Source organism: Hipposideros armiger, unplaced genomic scaffold (genome assembly GCF_001890085.2).
Source record: "Hipposideros armiger isolate ML-2016 unplaced genomic scaffold, ASM189008v1 scaffold_362, whole genome shotgun sequence".
Classification (NCBI taxonomy): Eukaryota; Metazoa; Chordata; class Mammalia; order Chiroptera; family Hipposideridae; genus Hipposideros; species Hipposideros armiger.
In genome coordinates, this window is record NW_017731712.1 from 1,270,086 (window position 1) to 1,275,399 (window position 5,314).

The following is a 5,314-nucleotide window of genomic DNA, read 5'->3' on the forward strand; positions in this document are numbered from 1 at the left end:
ATCTTAGCTGTAGAGGGCAGTGTCACTGGCCCTCATATGTGGGATCCAAACCGGGGCCCTCTGGCGTCCCAAGCCAGCTCTTAACCAACGTGCCACTAGGCCAGCCCTTTTGTTTCTTTAGGAGGATAAAATTCACAATTACTGTAACAATGGTAAGCACCCCCTTTTATTGTGAGTGGCACTCAGAGGATGCCTTATTTCTGCCTCTAGTGAAGAGGTGGAGAGCAGTCCCACTGTACGGACGCGGCACGTCAGTCAAGCTCTCTATGTGCCTCCCCACTGCCGCGGGGTGACATGCGAGCAGTGAGAGCATCTGTCCAGGACAGGAATGTCACGGGGGCGGCCTGAGTGAATATCCAGACAGTGCCTAAAGCAGTAGCTAGCACACACAGAACGCTGTACAAGTGTTTGCTGACTGAAGAACAAGAGACTCCGATAGCACTTTCCCCACAGGACAGCCCCGACATAAATGCTGGAGGTCTTGGGCTTCATTTTAATTTTGTTTTCTTCTAGAAACTGTGTTTTCAAATGGGGCAGCGTCCTGGGGCAGCCTCCTCGGAATGGAAGGTTAGAGCTGGAAGGGCCCTCCGAGAGCAGCCAATGCTGTGGCCCCCCTGGCAGGTGAGGAAAGAGATGTGGACAAGGAGCTGGGAGCTCGGGCCACACCGCTCCTTAGTGGAAAGACCAAGGTGGATGTCTGAGACTCCTCTGCGGTCCCTTCTTTCCCACTCTGCCAGCGCGCCCCGTGGCTGGGCTGCTGCAGAGGCAGAGAGCAGGGGTCCTTGTGTGCAGCGTAACTGGCTGAGCTGGTCCATGACAGTTTCAATCTGTCCCTCCGGATTTCTTTGCCTGTTCTGCTAATTACACAGCGAAATGTTAACATCTCAAACTGTCCTGTGGGTTCTTTTATTTCTCCTTTTAGTTCTGTCCATTTTTGCGTTGAACATTTAGAAGTTATGTGTTGCATACACTTTGTATTCTTGCATTTTTCTGAGGATTGGACCCTTTTGTCATGATGGACTGCTCCTCTGGTGACAGTCCTTCACTGGCTTTCCTTGTCTGGCATCCCTGCAGCTGGCTTTCTCACGACTCTGTTCTGTGCAGTGTCTCTGTTCTGTCCTCGTGCTTTCAGCTTGTCTTGGTCTTTCGATTCAAGTTATGTGTTTGGTACACTTGTAAGTTAGGCTGTTTTTTTTCTCAGTCTAAAGTCTCTGGCTTCTGATCATCGTGCTGTATAGTTTACATTTAATGTAATGACTGAACAGCCACCAAGGTGCTTTAAAGTCACCACCTTGCTTTTCTGTATTTGTTCCATCCACTCTTCATTCCTTCTTTCTCTCTTGGATTATTCAGGTATTTAAAAAATTCCATTGACTTTTGTTTGTTTAAGCATTTTGCAGGTGTCATTTCTTTGTCTTCCAGCTTCCATTGCTTTCAATAAGAAGTCAGCTGTCATTCACTGGAGTTGCCCTGAGTGTGATGTGTGTGTGTGTGTGTGTGTGTGTGTGTGTGTGTGTTTTGTCTCCTTTAAGGACTTTTATCTTTACCTTTGGTTTTCAGCAGTTGGACTACAATATGCCTCCATGGGTTTTTCTTTCAATGTGTCCTCCTTGGGGTTTGCTAAACTTTTTGGATTGGTGTATTCTCAGCCATTTGTAAAATTCTCACATATTCTCTCTTTAAATATTTATTTGCTCCATTTTCTTTTCCTTTTCTTTTGGGAGTCCAATTTTACATACATTAGACTATTTGATCTTTCCCCACAGGTCTCTAATATTCTTTTCTGTCATCTTTTTTTCTCATTGTCATTTTTCTTTGTGTTTTGATTCAGATGGTTTCTATCGATGTGACTTTGAGTTGAAAATTTTTCTCTTCAGTTTCATCCAGTCTGGTGTTCAGCAAATTCAGTGCGTCCTGCAATGCAGATATTTTATTATTTTTCTCTACTCCTGATGTGCAGCCCTTGTCCGTAGTGTGTGGCCTTTCTGGTGACTCAGCCCTTTGCCTGGGTTGCTCCAAGCACTCGTCCCTGTGCTCCAACATCCCTCAGTGCTGAGAGACCCTGCAGTCTCTGTCCAGCTCTCACATGGTGCCTGCAACCAGACAGGCTCAAAGAACAGAGTTAGGTTGCTATAATCAAACTTCCTCTAGTTCTGCTTATTTATGTTATACATTTATGCAAAAAATAGGGATAATATTGATCCTATACCTTGTTTTACTCTAGTAATTCTCACCACTGGATATATGAACTGTAACTGTCAGGGGGAAAAAAGGCCCAGACATATTATTAAGAGACAAATCAACAATTAAATTTAATTGTTTAGTCTTAATCAAAGCTTGCATGTATTTATATTGCTTTGATCAATTATGTGTTAATAATAGTTGTAATTCTAATTCAACTGAGGGGAAATGTTTTTAACATCAGACTTATGTTCATACGAAATTGCAAATCATTCCCCCCCCCCAAATCTGTCTGTCTGTCTCTCTCCAGGGATAAATAATAGAGTCATCAATAAATTATGTTCACTTATATAAACACTTATTATATTTAGAAAAAAATTCATGGGGGAATTTGAATGGAAACGAGTTTAGGAGAAAAGGATTTAATAGAACTCTTCACTGTTAACCAAGAGATTGTGTTTATAAAACATATGATAGTGGGTTTCAAATCACAACGGCATTCAAGCTCCATTTGATGCATTTAAGGAATGATGTCATGGTTTAATTTTAGAAGTCAGTATGTATAATATTTGGGAAATTATACATCCATTGCAACTATTTAAACATGATGGAAAATTTTGCTATTATCTTAACTGTGGGGGGCTTAGAGGTGTTCACAAAATTAGCTTCCTGGGTACTTATGCAAAAGGCTTTGAGGATTGTGGGTCCGGCTACCTTCTCCTGAAGCCTGAGTCGTTACAGGAGACACGGTCTGCCTGGTTTCCCTTCCGTGTCACAGCAAACAGGTTCACCTTCTAAGAAGTTAAATCAGATCCTGTTACTCCTGCTTGAACTGCCCAGTGGTTTCTCCTTTCACGTAATGAGGAGCCCAGGACGCAGCAAGCCCTCTGCCTGCTCCCTGTTTCTCCTCCATCATTCACCAGCCTGCTCAGGCCAAGCATGTGATGGGCACATGCCCGCCTCAGGGCCATTGTCCTTGCTCTTTGCCCAGATGCCCCTGTGGCCCCTGGCTCACATCCTTCAGGCCTCAGGTCACCTATCTCCTCCTCTCTTGGTCTTCCTGCCCATCTTGCGGCCCTTACCCTGCTGTAGAGCACGTGCTGTGTTTTTATTCCCAGGTGTGCTGTGGGTCCTGCAGCCAGACCATCACCCTGAGGCAGGCGCCCCTTGGTCAGGCTCTCCGCCCTCCTCCTGCACCTGCATCCGGCCTGGCTATATGCCCAGTACATGTCTCCTGGACGAAACAACAAATCTGTGTAAAACTCGGGTCAGGGGTGTCTTGTCCACATCTCTGCTGTCAGGTCCATTACATGAAGAGCCAGGGAGCTGCCTGCCTCGTGAGCGTCTTCTGGTGCTGCTCCCCCTCAGTCACGGCGGGTCTCACTTGCTAGTTTCCCTTGGTCCTTCTTTCACACGTGGTGACCCCACACTGACGGGGCACGGCTGCCTGGTCGGCTCGCCGCTGTGTCCAGCCCCGGCCTGTGCCTGGTATACAGCGGGTGCTTACTGAGTACTCGGACAGGGTGGGAAGCCAGCGCGAGCCCCGCCTCTGCTCTGGAGCCCTTCTGACTGTCCCCGCCCTCAGCGACTCCTTCCCTTCTCAGGGCCACCCGGTTCTTACCTTACCGGTTCCACTTGCGTAGGGCCTGGTATTGCCCATCTTTCTTCCCAGGTGCCTCGTGTCTGACAGTAAGGATGTCCCTGAGATTCACGGGTGCAGTGCTGCCAGCTTGTCCTCTCTGTGTCTGCAGGCCCCGGTTCCCTGCACGCAGCGGACCCAGCACTGATGGAAACACTAAAGGTAGGTGAACACTTCCAATAGCCTCGTCAGGGTTGACAGCAGACAACACGTGCTCTGAACACCATCAATAACTTTATCACTTCCGGAAGCCAGGCAGCCAGGCAGAGAGGGGCATGTGCCAGCGTGTGCACCCAGCACAGAGCCAGCACACAGAGCACCTGGCCGCCGGAGCCCGAGACCACACGCGCTGGTGTGGAGACACTCGCTTTGCTTGATCGTATGCACTTTCTTTTGATCGACTGTTTTTGTTTTTAGATGAGAGGTGTCCCCACTTATCATTTCCATCCTTGTCTCAACACCACCTGAAACCTCTCCAATATATAGATGAGTATTTAATGAAACTACTGTATTTTTTTTCTGTCTGGGACATTCTGCCATACTTATGGTTATTTGTACTATAAAATTGCAAACACATTGATGGCTAATAATACTTGTAAATGTCACACTCAGAGGGCCACATTAATTTCCATTTCTTTTATTGAACAGAATGCGTTTTTACACACACACAGAATGAATAAATGCACGGCTGCCCCAGTTGCATCCCACCTGGGGTCTTTCTTCAGCAGCTCTTGCCCAGAATGTTCACTTTTCCTGCTCAGTTTAAACCCAGCTTCCTCTCACATCTTTCCACTCACACGGAACTCCCTCTGTACTTAAATTGTGTCTTTTGGTTGTAGTAATTATTCTTCACTATTAACGATCAGCAAATAATGGGGCACTGGGCTTATTGCTCCCCAGGTGGTAAGGGCGACCGCTGGCGGAAGCGTGACGGCCCTTCCTGGCCTTCACGAGCGTCCCTCGCGTGGGCCGCGTGGTCCACGGTGCCTCCTGTAGCAGAGACCGAAAGGTGCAATTTATGGCGGGTTAGCACCTTGCAAAGGACAGGCAGGGGCCGCGCTGTTGTCGCCGGGCGCCCGCCTTTCCCTCGGTCGCCCTCCTAACGCCCTGTGGTTTCCCTGATCCTGGCCCAGGAGCTCTCCATCGCGTGGGGAGCCCCGCGGGACCGGGCCTGGGCGCTGCGCCCTGGTCCCGAGCGTGTCTCAGGGTGGGCACTGAGTGAGAACCACGTAGGCCACGACATCCTTGCTGTTGGGGTCCCCTCATGATGGTTTTAACTGAGGTAGAAGCTGGGTGTTGGATGGTCTTAGACGGTTAACAAGAGGCAGTTCCCACGTGAGGGGGACGGCAGAGGCCGAGTGCAGACAGCCTGCGGGCGTCTGCGGGCTCGCCTGCCCGACGGCCGAGCCGCTGCCCCGCAGGGCGGGGGTCACCGCGCCCCGCCGCCCACGCCGACCTTGACCGGGCCCCCGCCCCCGCCCCCGCCGCGGCCGC